This window comes from Nomascus leucogenys, chromosome 3 (genome assembly GCF_006542625.1).
Source record: "Nomascus leucogenys isolate Asia chromosome 3, Asia_NLE_v1, whole genome shotgun sequence".
NCBI lineage: Eukaryota > Metazoa > Chordata > Mammalia > Primates > Hylobatidae > Nomascus > Nomascus leucogenys.
In genome coordinates this window covers 23,944,571-23,950,469 of record NC_044383.1, presented here as the reverse complement: position 1 = coordinate 23,950,469, position 5,899 = coordinate 23,944,571, and positions in this window count along the sequence as shown.

The following is a 5,899-nucleotide window of genomic DNA, read 5'->3' as shown; positions in this document are numbered from 1 at the left end:
TCTTGGCAGATGTTCGGTGCAAACTTGAAAAGAATGTGTACATTGTTAAGTGGAGTATTCTGTAAATAATCAGATAAAGTAGGTTGATAGTGTTGTTCAAGCCTACTGTATCCTTCCTGATTTTCTGCCTACTTTTTCTAAGAATTATTGAGGTATGGGTGTTAAAATCTCCAACTGTTATTATGAGATCACCTACTTGTTCTTGAAATTCTAACAGATTTTGCTTCATGTATTTTGAATCTTTGTTGTTAGCTGCATAAATGTTTAGAATTGCTATGTTCTCTTGATAAACTAACCCTATTATCATTATGAAATAAACTTCTTTATCCCCAGTAATACTCTGCTTTGAAATATATTTTGTCTCATATTAATATAGCTGCACCAACCTTATTTTGATTCATGAAACAACAAGCCACGGACTGGAAGAAAATATTTGCAAAGCAAAAAATGTCTAATAACAAACTTACATCTAAAATGTATAAAGAATTCTCAAAATTCAATATTTAAAAAGCAAACAAAATTTTTATAATGGACAGAAGTTTTAAACAGGTATTTCACTATACAAATATACAGATGGTAAATATGTGCATGAAAAGATACTCAATATTATTGTCATTAGGGAAATGCAAATTAAAATCACAATGCAATCTTACTCCATGCCTATTAAAATGGCTAAAATTAAAGGCTCTCTGTAATAATATGGCAAGGATCTGGAGAGTGGCAACTCTCATGCACTGCTAGTGGGAATGTGAAATGGGACAACCACTTTAGAAAATGATCTGGCAATTTTTTACAAAGTTAAACAACTACCATATAATTCAACCATTTCAATCCTGAGAATGTATTCAAGAAAAAAGAAGGCATATGCTTATATAAATATAAATGTTCAATGCAGCTTTGTTGTAATAGCCAGCAACTGGAAACAATCTAAATATCCATCAATAGATGAATGGATGAACAAATTGAGGTACTGTAGATACAGATAATAAAATATTTATCAACAATAGAAAGGAATGAGCTATGGATATTCACCACAACACTATAAATTGCAAAATACTTATGCCAAGTGAATGAAGCCAGACATGCTCTATAATTCCACTGATATGAAATCTAGAAAATGAAAAGTAATCTATAGTGACAGAAAACAAAGCAGGGGTTGCCTGCAGATGTGGAGTAATGGGGAAGAATAAGCAGGGATTTTGCAGAGCAGAATAAGGAATTATTTGGGGGTGACGGAGATGTTCATTTTCTTGATTGTGGTGATGTGTTGACAGGTGCATACAGATGTCAAAACTTAACCAAATTGTACCCTTTAAATATGTGCAGTTTATTTTATATCAATTATAACTCAAGAAAGCTGTTAAAAACATAATTCCATATCCACCCAAGAAAACCAAAAGCATGTGTCCACACAAAGACGTGTAAACAAATGTTCTTAACATTATGCATAATTTGCAAATATGGCATATGACCTAAATGTCCATCAAGTGGGAATGGATGGACAAAATGTAGTATATTCACATAATGGAATACTATGCAGCAATAAAAAGGAATAAACTACAAATGCATGTTACAACATGAATGAACCTCAACACATTATGTTCATTGAAAGAAACCAGACACAAAAGACCACATACTGGAAGTTGGTGTGGCAATTCCCCAGGGATCTAGAACTAGAAATACCATTTGACCCAGCCATCCCATTACTGGGTATATACCCAAAGGATTATAAATCATGCTGCTATAAAGACATATGCACACGTATGTTTATTGCAGCACTATTCACAATAGCAAAGACTTGGAACCAACCCAAATGTCCAACAATGATAGACTGGATTAAGAAAATGTGGCACATATACACCATGGAATACTATGCAGCCATAAAAAATGATGAGTTCATGTCCTTTGCAGGGACGTGGATGAAGCTGGAAACCATCATTCTCAGCAAACTATCGCAAGGACAAAAAACCAAACACCAAATGTTCTCACTCATAGGTGGGAATTGAACAATGAGAACACATGGACACAGGAAGGGGAACATCACACACCGGGGACTGTTGTGGGGTGAGGGGAGTGGGAAGGGATAGCATTAGCAGATATACGTAATGCTAAATGATGGGTTAATGGGTGCAGCACACCAACATGGCACATGTATACAGATGTAACAAACCTGCACGTTGTGCACATGTACCCTAAAACTTAAAGTATAATAATAATAAAAAAAGAAAAAAAAGACCACATATTATATGATTCCATTTATAAGGAATATTCAGCAAAGGCAAAGTTACAGGAACAGAAAGTACATTAGTGTTTCCCTTGGATGTGGGATTAGGGTGCGGCAAATGTGCATTAGCAATCTTATTGGGATGATTTAAATGTCCTCAAATTGATTTACGGTGATGGTTGCACAACGTGGTTAGTTCACTAACAAAATTCCAAATTCTGGCCCACATTGTCTCCACGCTGAGGTCACGGTGAAATTTCAGAACAGGTCTGCATACTGGGAAGCAAAACTTGGGGGAACTTAACAGAATGAGCTGCAGCAGCTGAGATACTGCACTGTGCACTAATCAAATGACTCCTCTGGAGAATGCTGTTACCTTGCAAATGTGATCTTGGAAGAGAGATATTTTAACAATGAGCACATTATAAGAATATGGCCATGAAAATGAACTGCAGACATTTAAGAAAATCAACGGGGAGAACAAGGATCTCATTGGCTCAGCATGCTAGGTTGGTATCTATCAAGAGATACTGCTATCATCTAAGTATATTAAGTGTAAGATCTGAATTTAGGGCAATGAAAGCAGGGAAATTGTATTTTAACCTACGGCTTAAGTTTTATGTATGCTATGAGTACAGGATAAAGGAGAAGTAAGAAAAGGGCTTTTTTTGTTCTGGAAGTTTCTCTTCTATGATGGTGAATATAAAATTCACCTCTAAAATGGAAAGGCAAGAAAATAGAAATATAATTGTATACACTTCTGTGCATAGACAGACAGCAATTATATCTTCCTGGGATTTCTGTATCACAGAAATATTGTGATATTATATTTATATGCAAAACAATAGGGATCCTGGTAATGGTGAACTCAGTGAGGGAGGAGTTAGAGTAGCCTCAAGGATGATGGTTGAAGTTAAGCTCAGCAGAGCCTTGCTGTCCATTGACATTGGCTCCTTGTGTTTGTTTGCACATAAGCCAGAATTCAATCATTTGTTACACCTAGACAGTATTTCCTTTGTGGGAATAAAGGTAAATGAAATGCTTCACCTGCAGATGTGCCAACAACAACCGGAAAAAGCCTGGTGAGGGACCAGGCTACAGGATCCTCAAGGATTATGTTCTCTGCTTATCAAGATCCCTGTGACCCTCTGCACAACGCCACTAATACTCAGAACTAAGGAGATTTACTTTCTTTGCCCCTGAAAAGAAATACATCTCCAGAAAGAGTGGAGATGACAGTAACTGTACTGAAAATGGTGAATGCGTTGATTGTGCTTCCAAGGAAATCCAGCCTGCAATGCAGCAGGAATCTTTGCTTTTGTAAATATAGCAAGAGAGGCACCAGCTGTGTTTGGATGTACAAATTGCCTGAAGTACTAAAAGTGCTACTTGATAAAGAGATGGAACAGACTCAACCATCTCCATCGGATTTACTTTGTTTTTATATTCTTGGGCTGGACAATTTGAGTTACTTTCAACAGTTTGTCTCAAAAACAGATTCTCCTTTTCAACATTGGGGGTGAAGCTTTCAAAAGGTTGTAGCTAGAGATGAAACCGTGGCTAACTGTATTGGAGGGTGGAACATTAAGTAAACAGACAGTTGGAGAAGAGAAAACATTGAGTAAACTCATGAATAAGGGACTTGTTTTTTCTTCTGCTGGGAAGGGTAATTTATTCATCTTATGTTTGGGTTAATTATAGAAATATAATCTAAGTGGACTCCTGCTGTGAAATGAAAAAATAAATAAGGTTAATATACAAATGTGGGAATACCCACACATTTCAATTTAATAATAGATACTTATGGCTTTAATCAAGGCATATCATCTCACAGTTATCAAAGAATTGGCTTTGACCAATAAAAGCATGACTAATGAATTGGCTTATTATTCTCCTCTGCTCTTGATTTAAGAGCCATTGTTCTCTGACTGTGACAACACTCACTGTGGTCTTCATGTTTAAACATGATGCCCACTAATAATGTTGCCAACTGTGTGAGCAGAGGTAGCTGCAACAGCTGGTGAGTGTTCACCTGCTTTTTTCTTATTCTCTGTGGCCAGAGCTACTGCTAAAGAGACTGTTGTTGTAACAATTTGGATTCCTGTGACTCTCTGCACTTCTGGTGAAACCAAAACATGTGTTTAGACTTGGCTGGTCCATACCTTCTCGTCTCATATTATACTGTCCTCGCTACTGCTTTGATTTATCTCTGATTTATTTCCAGCTTTGCCTCCATGGTATAGGCAAGGGGACCTCTTTAAAGCATTGCTTCCCTTTTTACTGCTGCTCATCCTTTGGCTTTGAAAGGCAATGAATCAAACAAACATAGTTTATTCTAATGGATGTAAACAAAATTAGAGGGAGAGCAAACATCACAACAGTTCTGTATCCTAGAATGGTAAAACATCTCAGTGTCTCTTTACACTGGCTGGAAGGAGGCTGAAAACTAAATTTACCTCACGCCTCTCATGAATAGCAATAACCTTTATGTCAATCCTTCCTGGAATGAGGTAGATGGAGTATTAAATAAATAAACTCTATTAGTTTAAAGATTGGTGTTTGCATGAGACTTAAATGAGATGAACACATACAAAATATCTGCAGCCATGTCTAGCACACAATAAATGCTCATTGAATATTTGCTTTTATGTTTATTGTGATTAATGGATATGTCTTTGTTTAAAATAAAACGATCTCCAATTCTAGAATTCTGGACAACATTGTCTTGACTGAGGGACTGTCCCAAATGAAATAAAATATACAATAGTTGAGTTGGGTTGTGTCCAAGTGGCTCTCCTTAATGGAGATCTCTGGACAGCATCAAAAAACAGATTTAAGACCTTCAGAAGTTCACCAGGGAAAATGAAGAGGGCAATGGAGGGAGGAGGGGTAAAAGTTAAAGGAAAACTTTCTCCACTTTTGTTTTGTAGCACTACAGGAATGCAACACTTCGGAGAGGAGAGTAGGGTTGCTCAGGGCACGGCCTTGGAATGTGGTTCTTAGAAGTAAAGAAAGGAAGATGCAGATGCTGTTAAAACTAAGTTGTGGCTCTCACTATTTCTCACCCTGAAGTTCCACTACTCTGATCCCCACAGAACTATATCAGTCTCCATAAGATGATTTGCTTAGGGGAGGCCAAAACCAAAATGATTTGGAGAGGTCATGAGACTTATTGGTCCCATCTACTGCAAAGTTTATTTTTGAGTAGGGTTGTCTAAAGATATAACAGGTAGGGAGGGTCAAATCCTCCTCATATTCACATTTCTTTTTACTGCACATAGTGTCACCAGCTCACCTCCAGCCACCATTACTGGTTCTTGGGCATCACTATTGTTTCCTGATGAAATTAAAGCCCCCTTTCAAAAGTTGATTCCCAAACCCCTTTGAGGGGTTTAAAATGAATCCCATTTAAGAGGAATATGCCTACAACTTAATAATAATATGTAACAATTATTGAGCACTTTCCAAGTGGCAGGCCCTGCGCTAAGCACTCCCCAGGCCTTATTTCACTTAATTCTCATAATTACCCTCTCTATCCCTTCTAGAAATGAATCACACAAAGACAACTGAAAATTCCTAAATTCCCAATATTTCCCAACTCTACTACTCTTCTATTTTTTCTCCATTTTCCATGAACATCCTCAATTCTTCCCAAGTTCAAAGGGAACAGTTCAC